Here is a 21,830-nt window from a genome sequence, read left to right as displayed (position 1 = left end):
CTAAGGCACAGGCAGGAAAAGAAACAAATGCCTCAAACAGGCAATTAGAACCTGCTTCTAGCCAACCCCTTCAGTGTTGAATTCAGACACAGCAGCTTGCACAGCAGTTTCTGGAGCCTGCTTCTGGATCTTCCTGAGCCCCTGGGATGGCTGGGGGACTGCTGGGTACTTTGAGGGGCACCAAGGTTCCTGCCACTGCCAGGTAAGGATAGCTACAGGAGACTGAAGTCTCTAGCAAGCTCTAGCAGCTTCTAGCAAGATCCCACAGCTGCTCTTGGTCAAAGGTTGCTCTAGTTCCAATCAGGATATTAGGAAGGGTCAAGCACCCTTTCAGCAGGAGCAACAGAGAGGAGTGGAGTTTGTGGAAAAGAGGTTAAAATTTTTTAATATATGCCTAGCCAGCTGTTATGACATGACATAGGGCACAGTGACCAAAGCAACTAATCCTGCTGTCCTCTGGTTGCTGAGGACTGCTTGGAAGAAACAGGATCCAGTCAACAAGTGGAGCAAAAGCATCTTTACCAACAGGCTGGCCAGCCTGGAAAAGAAAGCTTCAAACCAGGAACAAGGGGCCAGGAAGATGGCAACAGCCATCTTGCAGAAAGGAAATGATGGGTGGGGTTGGCAAGTATGCAATGTGATGTGGACAGGAAACACCTCAATCTGACCTGAAGAGGATGCCTATCCTATCTATGAAAACAAATGAAGTGCCAACAGGACAGCAGATTGCAGATGTTTTCTCTGAAATCAGTAAACTGGTGCTTCTCTGAAGTGCCTGTACAGCAGTTTGCAGCATGGGGAACAGGCAGGAGTAATTAGATGTCTGTTACAGGGCTACAACCTCCTTTGGTTAGAGATGTGGGGCAGCTCACTCAAGTGCTGCAATGGGTGAACACAGACTTATTAGGAAACTTTATTAGCAATGGTGGATCCAGATGCACCCACCATTTGGATGGTCAGGATTGTGAGGAGGGAGAATTGCCCTTGATGTGAAAACAGCAGATGGGTGATGAGCCAGCTGACAACTTGTAAGTCAGAACCATTGGGCAAACCAAAATCAGTAATATCATGAGGAAATACTGGATTTTGTGGCCTTCTTTAGACAGCTGTAGTAAGCCTCACATACACAGGCTCTCGTGCTCATGCACACTTCAACCATTTTTCAAGGATCATTTCACTCCAAACTCAAGAATGGTCCACCCCAATGTGCAGAAAGTCAAACAAAGGTAGCAGAGAGCTCCTGAAAATCTCAACTACAAAACAGTAATAAGAGGTGGCAGAAGGGACATTTGGCTCAGGAGGAATACAGAGATACAGTACAGGTGTGGAATGATGGTGTTAGGTACAACAAAACCCATCTGGAGCTGAATGTGACAGAAAATCTACAAGGTAATGGGCCTCACTTCAATCTCTGAGAAAGTAATGAAGAAAAAATTGGAAGAATTTTCCGAAAATATGAAAGAAAATGAGATAATAGGTGGTATGCATTTATAATGACATTTTTATATTGACTTTAGTAAGCATTTTGACACTTTCTCCCATAACTTTCTCATAGACATATTGATGAAATATGGAGTAGATTAGTGGATAGTAAGCAAGGTGAATTGAAAAGTGGTTGAACTGGCAGGATCAAAGGACTGTGATCTGCAGCACAGGGTCCAGGTGACACCAACCCCTAACTGTGTCCCCCTGGGGCTGATACTGGAGCCAGTGTTGGTTAACATGTTCATTAATTACCTGTAACGTGGACCTGAGTGCACGTGAACAGGAGGAGTGGCTGGTACACCAGATGTTGCCATTTCAGAGCCACCACAACAGCCTGGACAAATGAGCCAACAGAAAGGCCATGAAGAGGGAAGAGCAGAAGTCCTGTATCTAGGAAGGAACAATCCCATCCATCAGCACAAGATGGAGTCTAGCTAGCTTGGAAGAAGCTCTGCAGAGACACTGCAAAGGAGGGAATTAACAACTTGACAATTAACCAGCAATGTGTCCTTGTGGCAAAGGCAGTCAGCAGTCACTGCTTTGTGTTAGGGAGAGTATTGTAGAAGGCTGAGAGAGCTGGTCCTTCTCCTTCACTCAGCACTGGTGAAACCACTGAGTGCTGGGCACAGTCCTGAAATCCCCAGTGCAGGAGAGACAGGGACACAGGTGGAGCAAGTCTGTTTACAGGCTGTGAGGATGATTAAGGGTCACATGAGGAAAAGCTAGGACTCTTCAACATAAAGAAACAAAGGCTCACGTCTAATCCTGTCAGTAAAGAAGATGGAAACAGACTCTCCTCAGTGGTACCAGCCATAAGTTAAAATACATTAAGTGATGAAGAAGAAGAAAGAAACCCCATATTTTCACTGTGAGGGAGATTAAGAATTGGAAGAGGTTTCCCAGAGAGGTTGTGGAGTCTTGGCCTTTGGAGATATTCAAGATCAGATTTAATATAGCCCTGAGCAACCTGCTCTAGCTATCCCTTATGGGAGATAGGGGGCTGGACAATCTCCAGATATTCCTTTCTACTCAGACTCTTCTACCAGAGTCTGTGGTTCTGGGATCAGTTTGGTCACCTTCCCAAACACAAAACCAAAGTGCAGGGACCTTTCACTGTGTTACATGTAGACTTGTGTTCACTTGATGGGAACCCTCGTCTGTTTTAGCTACATTACAAGAATGCATTCACATCCATAGCAGAAAAGGATCATGACCTACAAGCCCTGGAGTGCTGTAGGAACACGTGTATGCCGCACTGCGCCGGAATCACTGGGAACTGCTGATGGAGGAGATTCTTCTAGTTAAAAAGCCTAAGCAGAGACATTTTAATTAGCTATGGACTCAAAGCTATACTTGCTGGCAGTAGAACTCCCAGGAAGAATTACTCTGATTTACAGTAATTTTCCACTGAGGATTTCAAACTTCACAAAAAAAAAAAAAAAAAAATTATAAGTTCATAATATAACAGCAGAGATGAGAAAACTCCCCAGGAAAGTTTTATGTGCTGGGATATTTTTGTAATATTTTCACATTTTTGCATCCTTTCTCCACTCTGATTACATACAAGACTGTATTTCCTAACAAAAGGATTAGGAAAACTGAAAAAATATTATCATACTCTCTAGAACCAGTGATGAAAAGAAATGGCTGTCCAGTTTTCCAGATATTTCTATTTATCAGATTTTTTTTTTTAGCTTGCAATTTTGAATCAGAAATGGGGAGGGCAAAACAAAATAATAAAAAGAAAAAGAAAATACCACTAGAGTCTATCCTGTTGACTCGGGCACCTGCAAAGGAAAGTAGAGCTAGAGGTTCATTCTCCTGCTCTGAATTAAACAAAGAAGGGACTTGAATTTAAGTCTGCAGTTAATGCCCTATGGGTTAATTTAGTGGACTATTTTGGTTAGGCAAAAAAACCCGAAAGTCTATAGGGCTAATATGACTTTACTATGCCTTTACAATATCAAGCACTAAAATAAATCAAAAACTGGCACAATTCAGCTTCCTAGCAGAAAATTACAATTGCATTTTTTAACATTTTACGGAAAAGAGAAAAACAAGCAAAAAAGAAGCTGAAACATGAAAGGAGGTATTTCTAGATGGTATTTCTAGATGTTTGTTTCACCATGGAATCTTTTCTATCACCAAGCACATTGTACAGGATGATAACAGAGCTAGCAGAAGTCCCTTTTAGGGCAGCAAACCATTCCGTGGGATCAACTAGGATAATTTTAAGAACAAAAGAGAACAAGACAAAATAAGAAGTACCAACAACATCAAAAAGGTAGAACATATAATAGCTGTTCATATATCTTGCACCACATGGTACAGTTATATGATATACATACACGTATCTGCACGTATGTAGAGGCATGTCCTGCATCACTCCTGTTCACACAGACACATCAAAACTAGCTTTAAGCTAACTACATAAATGTTGCTGTCAGCATAATCACAGCATCTCAGTGCAGACTGGAACACCTACTGGGCAAATTTACTCAAGACCCATTGGTAATGTCTGCCAAGACCAACACTTCCAGAGCAATACTAATAACTATATTTGAAATAGAACATTTAGCTTCATCTATTGGCACAAGACATCCCTATTCAATACTACTGGAAGATATTCTTTAACACATAATTCATCATGGACAGACAAAGAAAAGGAGCAGATTATAAAGCTGACAAAGAGACAGCAACCTTGTAAATTTATACCACTTTTACCATCACCTATGAAACATCTATCTGCATCTTTGTTCAAAGGTTCCCAGAACAATATTTCAGAGCAGTCTCACCTGGCTAGGAAGCAGTCACAGCAGAGGTCAGGGAGCCTGTAAGAGTGAGACATTAATTTCAGACAACCAGACATCCTCCAGGATCCCTTCTTACTCAAACTGTCTGATCAGTCTCTGTCTCTCTCCCAAGCTACTCAAAGCCCCAGATGCCATGAGGGATCTCAGGACATAGCAAGAGCCATGAAATTCAAGCTCTTCAACCTAGCTTTCCCTCCAGAAAGGAGAGAGGTAAATGGATTGACATCTAATTGCTCCAAACACCGTGTTGTTTAATCACCAATTAGACCTCATTTCTCATCTGCTAAGTTCAACCTATTGATTTCCAGTCACACACTCTTCTTGTTTACTGTAGAGACAAAGGCATGCCCCTGTGTGCTCAGGGGAAGCAGGAGCTGTGGCCCCACGTGTACCCCAGCAGCCGCATCAGCACACATCCCTGCCTGTGCCGTGCCCACATGCCCATGGCAGGAGCAGGGCAGGCAGTTTATTGCAGGCACAGCTGCACAATAACAAGTCTGAAAGCTCCAGGCTGGAGCTGGCTCGGAGCAAACATCTGACTAGGCAGATACTACAGTCGAAAGCTGCCCTGGGGTTGTGCCTGCAGAGCTCTCTGTTCGCATTAGTTTTCTGACTTTCTCAGACTTTTCTTAGAATAATTTTACATAACAGATTGGGATGGCACTTGGAGTAGGTGCAGCTACATAACCCTTTATATAGAGGTCGTGTAGAGGCCTCTGTACGGCATAAGTACCAAACTAAAAGCAACACTCATCTTCAGTGCCTGGCTGCCAGCTGGTCTTGGATGAACATATTTTTAGCACTTGTCAGTATTCCTGATGCTCAGGCACCTTCCTCAGAAAGTTTTTTAATCATTGTTTCAACAAAGTATTTCAGTTTCAACAAAATAGTAATTCCTGACAAAAAAAAAAGAAAAAAAAATTGTGCATTTATTAATGCAGAGCAGTTCTACCAGTTTCTTAAAATAAGCAAAAGTAACAGTATGAGAAGCAATGAACTGCAGTTATATGCATAGTAGAAGCAGGAAAAAAAGGCAAAAAGTGATAATGCTGCCAACAAACTCTAAAAAAGGTTTGCATTTATTGCCTGGCTATTTTACATGCTGACCGGTATAAACCTACTGTTTTTGCAAGACATTAATTCATTTCAGCTGCATACTGTACATTTTCTTGTTGCTGTGTTCTGAATGGGTCATTCTTATCTACCATTTCACAGTTTATACATCTTATTGATACTACAAAATCAAATTCTTAGCAAAAGGATGGCCTGTCATTTTGTGGAAAGTAATCTATACAAAGCTGTGCTTCCGTTAGCTTATCTGTACCCATCAAATTAATCTGATTACTTCTAAGCTTCCCTAAACTATTCTGAAGGAGAAAATTCTGTTAGAATTAGGAGTTATGATTTTTATGTCATTCTAATGTGCTTAACAAGATAAATCATTACAGAATTCAAACACTTTGGCAACACATATCCCTGGCAGGGGAATGGACATTAAAATGGCCGCAAAATCAGTTTCTCATGCTCAGGAGACACCCTAGAGGGCTGTCCTGGAACAGAACTACAGTTCTGCATGGGCTTAAGTCAGATAAAACCAGTTGAAGGAAATAAAATAGAATGTTGGAGAACAGACATTTCAGCAGTTCCTATGAAAAAATTAAAAAATCAAAAACCTACCATCACAGATAGCTGTAGAGACACAGGCTGATTAACAAAAAAATATAGTACCTGATCCTGTGTTTGGCTAGATGCTGAAAAGCGAAGTCCATTTATTTAGAAGAACAAGACGACAAAGATACAATCTGTTTAGAACAAGAATGTAATTTTCAGTTGCATGTCCACTTTCAGCAAGTGCAGTTGCTGCAGGAAAAACAGAAATCGAATCACACTTGCTGCTAAATACATATTTAATTGCTTATGTTTTTTTTATATTTTGTTTTGCACCAGACTGTTTACTCTGCTCATGATGATGTGGAATTAGTGTTGCTAAGTTTTCTGCTTCCTTTAGCCAGTCTTAAAGTGCCGCCTAGTGCACGTTTAAGGCAACAGCCTCGCCTAACACAGCAGTGCCAAGGGCTGAGCATGCAGAATACTCCAGCAGATTTTATTTCATGTAAAAACATTTCATTATCTCCCTCCAGCCAATTTCATCAAATTTTGGGGGCTGAAGTGAATTCTGCATCTCTGGGAATGTGTATTAGTAGCAGTTGATCCAGTAAGACCTGGATTGATGTAACATAAGAAGTGCTGTCTAGCCTTCCAACCTGCACAGCTGTGACAGAGGAGGGAGAGCTTGTCAGGGAGGCTGGAGCACTCTGGGACCAGCTCTCAGCACCAGCTCCCACCAGGATGCTTGCAGTAACACCAACCTAACCCAGCAGGCTGGGCCCTGCCCAGGGGCCATCAGCCCCACAGAGAACACCCAGGCCCCAGACCCCTTCTGTCCTCTAATCAGCAAGAAAGGATGAGCCCAATGGCTCTGTTTGGACTAAGAAGACAAACCTTAAGGAGTGGATTGATCTCTTCTGAGGCTTTGGAAGACAGTGCCAGGGCATGATACCCTCCCTGGAGTTACAGCTGGCTGCATCAAACTAAGCAGTTACAGCAACAGACACTGCTGAAAACTGCAGTTATTTCACCACACACAGACATAGCAGCGTACATCATCCCAACTGCTCGTGTTTTCCTTGGGAGTGAACAAAACACCAGTGCTCTGTGGCACAGTGAAGGAAAAGAGGAATTGTTCCTTTTATTTTTAATCACAAAGATAAAGAGCTGGGACTTAGAAACTTGTCAAGAATTACATGAAAAAATCTGAAATTACCTGAGCTTTTAGCTACCTGACATTTGCTTGAACCACAGACTTCTTTCTCCCTTATAAACCATGTACACTCAAAATGAGCTCGCTTTTCATTCACTAATTAATTTAACACTGCAGTGGTTAAAAGAGCTTGTTTCTCAAATGCTTAAATATTACTCTTGATGTATAGGGATCTACCTGTCTTTTGTGATATGTTGTGATAAGCTAATTTCTTCTGCAGAGCTTTCCTGCCAATAAATTGTAGTGCAGGAAATCATAGAATCACAGAATAAGCTGAGTTGGAAGGGACCCACAAGGATCCATAAATTCAACACCCAAGCCTTCACATCATCATCCCCAAGAGTCACACCATGTGCCCGAGAGCATCATCCAAACACTTCTTGAATTCTGTCAGGCTTGGTGCTGTGACTGCTTCCCTGGGGAGCCTGTTCCAGTGCCCAACCATTCTTTGAGTGAAGAACATTTTCCTAATATCTGCCCTAAATCTCCCCTGACACAGCTTCAGGCCACTCCCTTGGATCCTGTCACTGGGACCCCAGAGCAGAGATCAGAGCCTGTGCCCCCTCTTCCCCTCAAGAGGAAGTTGTAACTGCAGTGAGGTCTCTCCTCAATCTCCCCTTCCCCAGGCTGAGCAAGCCGAGTGACCTCAGCCATTCCTCACACCCCTTCCCCTCAAGGCCCTTCACCATCTTAATTGCCCTCCTTTGGACACTCTCTAAGAGTTTTCTATCTTTCTTACATTGTGGTGCCCAAAACTGCACATACAGGACTGGAGGTGAGGCTGCCCCAGCCCAGAGCAGAGCAGGACAATCCCCTCCCTTGCCCTGCTGGCCCTGCTGTGCCTGCTGCCCCCCAGGACAGGGCTGGCCCTCCTGGCTGCCAGGGTGCTGCTGACTCACATCCAACTTGCCATGGATCAGGACCCCCAGGTCTCTTTCTGTGGCACTGCTTTCCAGCATCTCATTCCCCAGTCTGAGCCTACATCCAGCATTGTCCCAGCCCAGGTACAGAATCCAGCACTTTTCCTTGTCGATCTTCATATTGTTGGTGATTGCACAGCTCTCTGATTTGTTGAGGTCTCTCTGCAGGTCTCCCTGCCTTTGAGGGAGAACAGCTCCTCCCAGCTTTGCATCATCTGCAAATTTGCTCACTCCCGTGTCCAATGCATTTATGAAGATATTAAAGAGCACAGGGCCAAGGATGGAGCCCTGTGGAACCCCCCTAGGGACAGGTCACCACTCTGATGTCACCCCATTCACTGCAGCCCTTTGCACCTGACCTGTGAGCCAGCTGCTCTCCCATCACACCATGATGTGTTTATTCACCTATGTGCTGGAAATTTGGTCAACTGTTACAATATTTTCAGCTGGATAATTATAAAAAAATATTAAGACAGTCCTTTTGTCATCACTATCACAAATAAACCCAAAACCAATTGAGGATCAATAAATACATCCAGCTGGCAAATCTCAGTGACAAGATGTCCATATAATTAGAACAGCAGCATCTGCTTTCCCCATCCTGCCTCACAGAAATCACTTCGATCTTGCCTCTTTAGATATTTAGCATTTACACTGATGAGATGAATCTAAATTCCCAGGCAGAAGTCACTGTACATATACATCAAGAATATTTTAACTCTTCTTAGTTTTTTTCTCTTCTCTTTGGGATTAAATCAGAGTTCATAGTATGCCTCTGCCTTTTGTGGTTTTATTAATTTGTGCGTAATTACTTATAGAGCTATTTTGGTTTGACATTATTCCTACTTGGGCTCTGTTAAAAGATCTTCAACAGCTGTTCCAGATCAGTGTAAGCATTATTTCACATCCATTTTATCATCAGAATTAATGAAGAGGAAAAAAACACCTGACTTACTGTGTAGTCCAGGGCAAGTGGTTTTTCTCTCTGCTTAGTTTTTACATCATTACCACCTTCAGAAAGACTTATCAAGAATCACTTTTTTTTCCATTCATACAGTACTAATCATGCTCAAAAAAAAAATGCCAAGAAAATAACCAGCACTCTTTTATGTGTCTTTTAATGGTGTATTTAAAATTGGTGTAGAGCAGAATCCAAATATTTTAAAGTGTCATTAGACTACAGATAACAGGACCCAAAAGATCATTAGTCCATCTGGTCAAACCAAGACAATAAGACTTCATACTACAAGATTTAAAAACACCCAATAATGTCACAGCAAGAACTGCTATGCAGTAATGAATTAATTTATTTATACTTGCCACAAGCAGCTTGTTCTCTCATTCTCTTCCCTGTAACCAAATTACATATGCAAAGCAGGATCTGGTAAGATTGCTTTTCCCTGCATAAATATATACATGCTGCTGTGTGCCTATTTTAGAGAAGTCAAGGTCAAAAAAGTATACTTCCATTTGAAGCAGCAATTCCCACTGTGGCTCCTATAGAAGGTTATTTTAAAATCTTTGCTGAAATAAAACTTAATTGCCTGAAGAACCAAAGTGACAGTGTCTGAAGGCTTTCTTCTGAAACTTGTGCTTGGTGGAGTGCTGAATGGACCCAGCCTTTAAATGCCTTCAACCTCTTAGGGGGCCAAATTTGGTCAAGAAAACTGATAACAATATCACTGAAAGGTTGCTTGCAAGAAACCACTGAAGATGTCCAGTCCACCCTCACCCTCCAAGCAGGATTATCAGCAGAACTGAGTCAGGTCATCAGTAGGAAACACCCCAAAATAGTCTCCTGGCTGGGTGCCTCACTGCACTCCTGGGAAGATGGGTTGGCTAACTTGACCCTCTCCATGCAGAATCATGATTGTTTCCTCCTGATACATCATCTGTACCTTCTGAGGAATTCTGGCTCTCTCATCTTCATAACTCCCCATAGTGAATTAGTTATAAATACCTACTAGATCACTCCTTAGTCTCTACGTGGCCGTGTACATGCCCAGCTCCCTTAAAGAGCACATATCCTGCAGTCCATCTTGGTGGCCCACTGACGGACTATCAAATAATTTATGTATTTACTTAATTGAAACATGGTTCTGTTCTGAATAACACTTCCTAAGTCACTGGGATTCATGTTTAAACCTGCTGTAATGCTGTAGACTCCAAAGCTGCATCATCTGCTGGGCAGGACAGCACAGAGAATGATAGAGGCTCTTTCAGATGCTATTATGCAAGAGCACACACAGAGAATTCATCCTCCCCACAGAGAAAACTGTACTGCAGCTGAAATTACTTCAACATACACCTCAGGTCTAAACTAAAACTCTAGCATGTATCTTGTTAGCATTCCATATGGCTGTGGTTTGGCCACCATCCCCAGACCATTTTGATTGGAGTCATATCACCTTACACAATTGAACAATGCACTATTCCGTGCATTAAATTGCTCATATCTTAGCTCAGCTCCTTCTAGGTACTGCCAGTTTGCATAATGTCACAGTCAACTACACCATCCCAATGGATCTTTGTAATGACTCCTGGTAAATTTTCAGTAGGTCTGGAAGAGGATTGACCCTCTTGAGAGGATGGAGGCATATGAAAGGTCAGTTAGCAGAAGCATGCTTCTCCTGATACTATTGTTTTTCTTGCACCAAATATTTAAAATTTCAGGATTTACAACTAAAATCTAAGGTGAACACATCAGCAGAATAACCACAGCCACAGTTTCATTAACAAACTGAACACCTAGAAATTAGAATGTGGAATGTATTTTTAATATACAGTCCAGTGTTTAGCTCAGAGCAGGAGCAGCAGAGTCTGGCCTGCAAAATACCCCTCGAATACCACCTAATGCTTAGGCCAACATAGGATCTACTTTTTACAGCTCTTGTGTCAGTCACTTTCTTTCCAGTCACTGGTCTAAAAATTGCCTTTTTATCCCTGAACATTTTGACTTCAGAAAACCACTTAAGTAGCTTTAGTTCAGGACTGTGTCAGCTCCACTCTAGCCTGAGCTACATCATATTTTCCTCAGTCAGACCTTTTTGATCCAATGCATCCAGTTCACTGGTTGTTTTGACATCTGCATTCTGAGAGCCATGCTATTCCAAAATGGCAACAAAACCAAACTAAAAAATCAAACAAACAAAAACACCACACAAAAACACAAACAAAAAAAACCCACCCAACACAGACTCTGACAAATTAACATACTGCTAGATACAGAGAGAATCTGCAACAAGATTTATGATAGATGGCACATCTCAAAATTTCAACGTTTAAGCATTGAGAAATGGAATCCTATTCATAGGTAGTATGGTCCAATTTCTAATTGCTGTTCGGTAATTTTGCACATATACATAAACAAGTGAGAAAACATTATTTTACTTTTCTCTTCCAAAAGAAAAACATTTTAATCCTGGATCTAAAAGCACCAGTGTACAAAGGCTGCTTAAAGGCAGTGATAAAAACCTAACACCTACCCTACCTGCCAATATCTGTGTGCAGATAACTCTGCTAGAATCACCAAGGGTTTGGCTTAGTTTTAATCTAGCAACTGTTTCAGAGGATTTCCATTACTTTTACACAACTGCAAATGTTTTCCATGCATCATTGCATACCAGCAACATTTTCCAATGCCTTTCTTCAATAAATTTTACAGAAGACCACAGCAGGAAATTCTGCATGCCCCATTGGGTTAGCAATCATTAAATATACAACATCCTAATGAAAGGCAGTTTAGAGTACCAGCAAAGAACTTTTCACACATAGACAACCAGTTTCTCAGCTTTTGAAAGCCTCATAAAAAGGCTTCCAGCTGCCATATAGTATTTGCAACCAAACAAAAACTAATCCTTGGCAAATGTCTTTGCAAAAAATAACTACAGAGAGTAATAAAGTGGTTAAAAATGGAGTCACACCAAGAGTAAAAACAAACACTAAACCAATCCTTTTTAGCCTTCACTCCTATTTTAAATTGATATGACTCACTCTTCCACATCATTCTCCCACCTGTGCAAACTTGGAGGCAATATACCAATTTTCAGTCCTACAGCACAGACAAACATGATGACAACTGTCCTGTCCTCAGCCAAATTTCACACATCTCGCATTCAATAGTACAGAACCCAAATTTAGTTCAGCTGAAGTCTAGTACAGACTGACACAGTAGTATTTTGACATTCAGTTATGTTTTTCATAAATTTATGATCAGTTCTTGAGTAAATCTCATTTCATAAACAAGACAAGGGAGGGCAGTTTCTCAAGGCTCTTGCCTTCCCTTTCCCCTTGGCTGCACAGGGACCTGTGACAGCCCTCAGGGCAGCAGGACCACCATAATGGTCTGGGCATCAGCACAAGAGAGCAGAGGCCTTTTACAGGGGCTCTCCTTTCACTGTTTTTGCACTGCAGGAGCCAGTCAGCAAGGCACACAGCAGTGTTAACCCCTTCCAGCACAGAGAGAGGAGGGGATGAGACCTGCACCCAGAGGGGGATGCCCTGGGGCAAGCAGGGCCAGGGAGGGTGGATGCAGAGCATTTGGGGTTGTTATGGGCTGGGCATCAGCAGGGCAGCTGGGGCCATGCCTGGCAATGCTCCAGTGTACAAATCCAGCCTGGCAGGAGTAACAAAAGAGTCAGATGATTTGGATCAGCATCAAGGGCTTTATCACCATGCCCTATCCAAATCCTACCCCAAAAGTCTCTTGGCATTTGGAAGGAAACTTCAGATGATGCTTGTGGAAAGAAGGCCTTGTGGCAGCTGGACTGCCATGCTGCACTCTCAGTAAAAATCAATCCTTCCCCCAGCCCCAGCCTGTATTCCCAGACACCAAGCTGCAACTTTCTCAGGGAAGACAGTGGATCTGCAGCTATGTGATATGACTCAATACACAGCCAGAGGCAATGGCTCATATCTGACCTATTTTGAACCACAAAATGTGGAAACAACTCTCAGCAAGAAAATGTGTGCTTTACTTTCAAGAGCAGGGAGGCCCAAGTAGTTCAATTACCACCCAAGATGCTAAGGAGAAAAAAAAGTCTCTCACTTCCAGTGTTGTTACAGAAATATTCATGTCTCTTATTACTTGATGATGTTCCTAATATTCTTCACTAATGCTCCCCTCTCATTTTTTTCCTGGTCACCAGCAAGCTCAAACTACAAGAATCTTGAACCACCCCATTTACACAGGAAATTTTTTTCTAGGTTGTGTTACATTATTTTCTTATTTACTTTGGAAGTAATATATTATTTAAACATAAATTAGCTGGGATCAAAAAAATACAATATTAGAAATATTAGAAAGATAAATGCATGTTTAACTTTTAGCTGGTTTTTAATTTTGTAGTTCCACAAGAGAAAAACAGGCTTTTCCTCCTCCCTATAAAAACAAGAAAAATATCACTAATGTGGAAACAGTACATTGCAAATGTATAGAAGTTGTTTCTCTAATCCTTTTAGCCTACCCCCAAGAACTCCAAACAAACAAACAAAACAAGAGGTGAAACCCACTACTAGAGCCTTGTTATAAGCATTTTTTACTTAAACCTTTTCCATTTTGCATTTTTAAGTATAAGGAAAATTTTAATGCATGCATTTGTAAATTGCACTTTAAAAAAACCAATGGCTATGTATTTTTTCTTGTCTTTCTCCCTCTTTCTAAGGAACTTGTGTAAGAATCACCTTTTTAGCATATCTGCTGAGCTTATTGGCCTGGTCATTAAAAAAAAAAGCGAAATAAAAGCACAAATGTCTGCCACTAGAACTACCTAAGTTAGCAAGAGTCAGCCAGGAGCCTGCCTCCAGTGACATCTATGAAGATGTCCTTTCAAAAAAAGGAAATGTTTGCTCCCTCTCATCACTGATTTTAATAAGATTCATTGGCTGAGACAGCTATTCATGCACAGCAGTTATGATCCTCTCAGACTTTCACTGACCTTCAGGGAATTATCTAAAAGAAGGAACCAATTTCCATCCCTGGAAAGGAGGAGGGAGAAAGGCAAGCCCCCTCTCAATGTGTAAAGGTAAATACTCCAGCAGAAAGAGCTCTGATGTTATAAAAGAATTCCTAACAGCAGGAAAGAAGGCATCAAATCAGCTGCTGTCATTTTAAATATTTCCTACAAAGGAGGAAATATGCTTTAGTGCAATGAGATATCCAGCAGTGGATTTTTATGTAGCATGCTCAAGAATTAATCTCCTTGTTCAACTCTGCACTACTACAGCTGAGTCAGCACCATTCTTTTAAATGACCTGATTCTGCAATCGCATTATTAATATCATGAAAATTACTTTCCTCTTTGCTGTTTTGTGCTATCAATGGAAAGCCACAGAAGCAAAATGCATTAGCTCTCCCAGGTCTCCTCTAGGATTATTTGCATCAATACAAACTGAATTAATCATGGAGACATTTGAATAATCACCAGTCGCGTGATAGTGCCAGAGCTGTGTCAGGAGCTGTGGTTCACTTCTGTAAAATGTTGCATTTCATTTGTGTTATTGTCATCTGAACCATGCATATTTTACCATTCTCTATCAGGATGATATCTTGCAATCTGCACTGTTATTCCTTTTTATTTCTTGGCATATTTTATATACACTGTCTGCTTTGTGTTTCCTAATGTTCAATCCTAAATTTTTAAGTGGCACAAACTTAAATTTATGAATCTGAAGAGGGGAATTCATGACAAGAAATATCAGTATAACAGAGACTCCCTTTGTTCTGAAAGACATTGACTCAACCTTTGATTTGTAGTGTTTTGTATAATTCTAGGCTTTAACTGCAAAGAGGAGAACAACTGGAGAAGCAGGGGATTGCTCTGATGGTCAGTAAAGTTTAGCTCTAATTTCTGAGCACTTCTATAATTCAGGCAGACTGCAAATGTTAAGAGTAAAGTACTTTGTAAAAAAACACTCATGACAAAATTGATTGGTTCTAATTCTACTGGATTGGTAACCAGTGGGTTCAAGGCAATTTGTGGAGCCTGTTTAGCAACATAAATTCTAAAAACTTCAGCATTTCTAGCAATATATTAGTAAACATTTTAAATTTAAAAGAGGTTCAGATAGCTAAAGTCAGAATTCTGATAAAAGTGCTATGGGGTTTGTCAACATATTTAATCGGCAAAACAAATTTTAAAAGATACTTAATGAAACAAAAGCAACCAGATTTCTCATAAAACTATGCTAGGAACTTATCAAACACTGTGATATACTGCTGGAAAAAATGCATCTCCCTCAAAAATAGTACATAAATACAAATGAAAGAGATCCAACAGGCAAGAGAGTGACAAGCAGTCTTACACACTTACAAAAGCAGGAGTCAAACAATTTACTTGTACTGAAAATTATCACAGAAACATACATTTACATCCCTGTTAAACTTGGTTCAAGTGGGTTTTAAACTATGAAAGAAAAATATCTTTATCAAAGGGAATTCAGAATAACCAAAGTGCCACATGGATGTCACAGCTTTGGAAGAAGGACAGCCACAACCCCATCCATCTTGCCCACCACTTTTCTGAGTCCTTCCAGCTTTCAGGCCCCTGTTGCAGCGGTATGGCAACATAAACATGATTTCCCAGAGACACAAAAATTCATGATGCAAACACCCTCTAAGCAAAGCTATGGAAATTGTATCACCATACCAACAATAATAAAACTGGAACAGCAAAAAGCAGCAAAGTATTAAAAAGCATCCAATCAAAGCAAACATTGGAGCAAACATTCAGTGGAGTAAATATATTCATCTCTGCCCAAAAGGAGACAAGACCTGTCATTTGGGAGGGTAGAGGCATTTCATGAAAGTACCACAGCCAATTTATCCAAACATTCAACTGAGCTGTTTTTCATTAATTTTCCTCTGAAACGCTTTTTTCTTTCTTGTATGTGGAAAACAATGCTTCACAGAAGTCCACATGGGGGAAAAAATCAAGTATTTAATCCTACCCTGTTACTGTACAGCTCCAGTTACCATAACAACTTGCTGTAGCTCTTCTCATAATAGGCTTAGAGTAGCTTGTCCATAAAACCATTTTGTGACTGGAACTACTGCTAGTACACTATTCTGCATCCATGCAGTCTCTCCGTTGCCAAGAGAGTCAAATTTATTTCATTTTAAGTGTAAATATAGTTCACAGTATTTGAGATTTTATGGCTAGAAAAGCCAGACTATAGGAAAGATAGCAATCACATCACTTATCAGTGTGGCACTGCATTAATCATTAAATAAACCCCAAAACACAGCCTACTGCTGTTCATCAAGTGCTTCAAGATTTCACTATGCTTATAACAGGAATAAAGTATTTTAAATACATGAGAATTTGTATCTGTATTTTCAGTTACATCACCAGTTCAATTACAACAAATCTGTAGTTCTTTCATTTCTAGATTTGAAAATTAAATGCTATTTAAGCCTGGACTATATATCAACTCTTTTTCAGGTATCTTTTATCTCTGTTTTTTGATAAAGTACTCCAGCTATGGAAAATGACTGTGAAACCTGCCAAAATTCTGTGGGTAAAGTTGGAAGTCTGGTACTAATTATTTTTTTCTCAATTTTATAACACAGATACCCTTTCATAACATTTATTGTTAAATATCAGCTTTCTTTTGGCATCATTCAGGTAGGAAGTGTTTGTACAAAGGCTAAGATGGAACTTGATGTCAAAGTACTAGGTTGAAAGATCCTCAAAATATCTTTTACCTGTTTTGAACACTAATAATTCTTTAATGAAATTACCCTATCTTTTAAAGATAGTTATTCACAGTGCTTCGATGCAAAGGAAAATATGTACATCTGCTATTTGGTGCTCCCAGTTGAGTACATTGGAGTAAAGGTGCCAGGCAAGTGCAACTTTCAAATTAGGAGCCTTCTAGACACCCTCTACTGTCAGCAGGGTAAAAGACTAAATTTAAAGCTCCAGAATTTTTTCTCTTGAGGGAGAGAATAAACATTTTTCTCCAGATGACAAATTTAAATACAGACAGCTCCACATTTTTTGCTCTGCCTCAAAGCCTCCATTTAAGCAGGTCATAAATGGGAGCTCCTAGGTTTGCCCCATAGCTGATGATCAGGATCCATCCACATCCCCAACAAAGCTTTCCTCCTCTGGCCCAGGCCCTTGGAGCAGGCTGCACTCTAATCCTGTATCTGGTTTTAGTGCAAGTCTAGCAAATTCTTACCAGTACCAGGAACCTGCCCATTAGCTCCAGACCCAGAGGCAAAGCAGACAAGGAGTGGTGCCCTCTCTGATTCTACAGAATAACTTGCACAAGGACTGGGTGGAAGTCTCTGCTCTGGCTGCTGCCTACTCCCCGTGTGAGGGGAGTCTCTCAAATTCATGTGCAGGTGGGAGCCAGGATGAAGGTGGGCAGTAGCCTTACTTACAGGTATGAAAAATCCTCACAGTTTCACTGGTTTTCCATGCAATTTTCTGTACTCTTCATAAGAGTACATTCTTCATTTTCTGTACCTTGTCAACTGTTACAACAGCATTAGGGTCCATTTGCTGTTATTTTTAACTTCTCTGTTTCCTTCTTAAATGCATTTCCTATTTTAAATCCTCCCTAACAAAAGTTTATTTCTATCCAAATCATTTGTATCTGCAAAGTTCTCTGAGTTATTCAGATTTGAGGTGTGCTATTTTAAGAAGTTTGAACTTTAAATCATTCCTAAATCAAAGCCAACAACGTGGCATATTTGGACTTAATTTGATGTGCAAAGACCATTATTATCTAGTTAGCAATCTCATCTCAATTTTAAGTATTTTAAAAAGATCACTAGGGGAAAAATTCTGCAGTGTTTCAGTCAATGCATACAAGTCATTAGCTAGCAGAATGCCTGACCTTGACTATGGATAGAATTTTGTCTGTTTAATTAACAAGTGATGAAGAATAGCCATAATTTTTGCATGTAAGCATCCTAAGTGGCTCTAGCCCAATTGATTAGTATTTCCTGAGCAGAAGTGGCAGGCTAGCAAACACCACTTTGCAGATGTCAGCTCAGTATCTGGCATCAGTAAAGTCTCTACTAAAAACTTATAAAGGACATCTAAGCACTATAAGATCTTTATTTTGGACCCATTAAAATGCTGGAAATTGCATTGTCAGTAAAAAAGGCAAAATGGATATGAAAAGCAATTATTTCTACCCTTAAATAAAAGTGTACTTGAATTTTCCTTGGAAAAATAGCAGTATCAAATTCTTGGAAAATTACTAATCTGTTCAACATGGTCCAACTTAATACTGCAAATTCCTCAATATGTATGGCTGAACAGCCTTATGTGGAGGGAAATTAAAAGTGAAAGACCAAGAAGAGGCCATGAAATGACATAGCACAACCTAAAGGTTACCAACTGCTTGACAATTATAGTAAACTGTGTTCAATTTAACAGGTTATTATTGAATACAAATTAATGCCCTGTTCCTATTAAAAATGATCCATGCCAATCATTGGCCATTTCATTTAGATGAGGGAACAAATAAATATTCATTTAGGAACACATTGCAAAATCCAAAACTATTGTCCAAAGCACTGCTTTGTAAAACTCAGTGTGAGCACAACTTGCAGGTGGGGTGAGAATGAACTTCCAGAGAATTCTATGCAAATGCAGGATTTGGAAAAATGCATGGGAGCTGTGACGTTCTAGCACAAGAAATGGTGGAAGCCCAAAATAATTTGTCAGCAATAGTCTTAGAAGGCCTGGAATACACAAAGACAGAAACTGCTTCCTGCCCAGTAAAGCCAGACTTTCATACAACTCCATATACCTGCCATGCACATGGACAGGACAGTGCCAGAGAAATGCTTGCCTCATCTCAACCCTCCTCTGAAGAACCTTCAGTGGGGACAATCACTAAAGCACTCCTATCCTGAGATGCTGTAGCAGTTGTATATCTACAAAAAACATTGAGAACGAGGTGCAAAGCCACGTCCAAGTGTACATGCAATGTCTGCTGCATTGTCATAGCATGACCAGTGAGTTTTGCCAAGTGAGCCCTTTATGCTCTTCTAAACTAAACACAGGCCTTTTGCTGTATCTCTTACCAAGCAGCTGGATGTTGCACCAATTCATAATACCCTGAGTATTACCACTTGCAAATGACTTCCAAGGGAATGAGTACTCAGGAGTTTGTCGGAGACCTGATTAGATGGTGAAATGAATCAGTGTTAGAACCGCAGCAGACTTTGATCAGTTTAAAAATGGCTTGTTTGAACATCTGAAATCATTAGCGAGGTGCAAATGGGAGTGATTTAATATAGTGTTGAGAGCAATTAGATTGGAGTTCATTTTGTAGTGTCTATTGAGAACATTATTTTTATCTGGTTTAGAAACATTATAATACTTGCGCAATAGATGCGACACCCATTCTCCTTGAGCATTATTATAAATGTCTTTCCAGTAATATTCAGACATGTGAAAGCAGCAGTAAAAATAGTATTTGCTCTTGATCTTTTTCTGGGAGAAGGCTGAAGATTTCAGTGGATCAAATGCTTATTCTGCCTTCCAAGCTCTTTAGACATTTATCCAAAGATCTACTAAAGCAGTCAATGCAGATGGAAATGAAACTTTAAGACCTAGCTCTACAAGGTATTTATATTGAATTGCTTTAGCAAAATCCAACTACACATATTAAAAAAATGCACCTTCCTTACAAAATGCCATTAATCTGGAAGCTATGCCTCCAGTTTCTCCCAAAATTTATGGCATTACTTTTAAAATAAAACCTAGCAAAATGAACAACCTCCAGAAAGACACAGTTCAGAAAATATAGTGTTCAAAGTCCCAGACTTTTCCATTATTTATCAAATTGATTTCTGTGTGAAATTCTGTGGTTGCCTCCTCTCCTCTTCCCAACAGTTCTGCCTTTGTCTCCAATAACAGAAATTTAAAGCTCTTTCTTGTATCATTTTGCAGTAAAAAACAGTTGGGAAATATAGCTTGTTTAATGGTAACCTGTAGAAAAAAAAATATATTTTTATATAAATACATATTGACTGCAGTGGTCTGAAAATCAAGAAATATAGCTCAAGAAGTGACCTACTGACAGACAACAGGGTTTTCAAAGTATCATCATTCCAGTTAGGTTTATATCTACTGGCATGAAAGTAGATCACATTAAAGGGCCTGAGCCAAACCAGTTCAAACTCAAGAAGTTATTGGAAAGCTTGGGAGTCTATACACATGGAATAAAAAGTGCCATTTAGATACCACTAGTAGATGATCCTTGTGATTAATGTGCAAAAGCAGAATTGTGCAGAAATAGACTAGTAAATGGAGGGCTTTAGTTTTTCCTAGTGACTGTGTTCACCATGAGTCTTTTTTAACACAAAACACTTACTAATAAATTGATCACTTCAGGCTTTAAAGTTGTTTTCCTCATAGTACCTGCATGTGATGTATAGAATTAATTTTATCTTCATTTATAGACAAATATTTAAGACCTAAAATATACTCATAAACAGAAATTCTATGACAGTAAAGGAAGCTACTATGCCAAAATATGAAGTTCATATAACCAGCTTTTTCACTCCCATCTATTAAGTCTCTTGTTTACTCAAGCATTGCTGAGATATTTGTCTCTGTGCCATTCCTAAACAAAAAGCTACAGCTTCCTTCAGGGAAGCATCAGTAGTTCATATCAGTGGCATGAGCACATTCCACACTGGTTCTGGATGGGGATTCATGCCAAAGCAAAGGATAATTGTTTATTTCTCAAAGTCCTATTCCAGGTTCCACAAGTAAGTTTTGGGTTTTCTAGGACGGCATTGACATGGGAATCAGCTTTGGCACATTAATCTTTACTATTTAATGGTGTAAACACTCCTCATCTGCCAAATAATTTATGCCTTTTACTGATGCTAAATCCTTAGAACAAACATATTAACTATATACAGAATCAGTTTCAAATAAAATGATGATTTCTGCCCCAATGCCAAGTTTTCACTCAGGAGCTTAATTTTATTTTTTTCTAGGCAAAGCAAAAACTGCTGTTCCCCTCATTAGCACTCCACAGTTATTGAATGATTACTTCTCCTTCAAACAGTCCCTAAAATCTCACCTTGCTGAAACATGTGAATATGGGGGACTAAGCTCATGATCTTTCACTAAGCTTCATTCATCCTGCATTTTCAGTCAGGTATTTTACAGGAGCCATATAGCATAATCTTTGTCATATGTTTTATAAAGCACAGAGTACACTAATATTCAATAAAAGGTTAAGAAACAGAGTAAAACTAATGAAGAAAAAAAAGAGGTTGTTCCAGTATCACAGGAATTCCCAATATTAATTCTTGTTGGTTTTCTCTCCTGCAGGCCATGATGACATGGAAGACAGAGCAAAGCAAGGCAATTCAGCTCATGAGTTACATCTAGTTCCCATGAGGAAGCTGGTAAGAACATGATTAAGTGGAGTCATCCAAAAGCATTTGAACTATGAGTTATTTTTCTGAAGCAAAATGCTTCACTGTGTCTGTGCAAAACACAGAAATTTATGCATTTTAAAAATTCTGTAGAAAACTGACCTTCAAAAAGTAGCAAGAACTATATTCTTCTTCTGCAAGTGGCCAGATGAAAATTAAACAAACAAGCTCTCAATATAAGTTGTCCTCACTAAAGAGTTTCATTGTTTAGGGGAAGGAAAGGGTTGTGATATTATTTTCTTTTAAACAATCAATCCTTCAGAACATCAAGTCACTTAAAGAAGAACCATTAAAATAAAATTAAAAATAAATCAAACTAATTTCTGCCCTTGTTGTAAGATGGGTAATTACACAAAACCCAACAACAA

Source organism: Melospiza melodia, chromosome 5 (genome assembly GCF_035770615.1).
Source record: "Melospiza melodia melodia isolate bMelMel2 chromosome 5, bMelMel2.pri, whole genome shotgun sequence".
NCBI lineage: Eukaryota > Metazoa > Chordata > Aves > Passeriformes > Passerellidae > Melospiza > Melospiza melodia.
Note: the sequence above shows the minus strand (reverse complement) of the source record.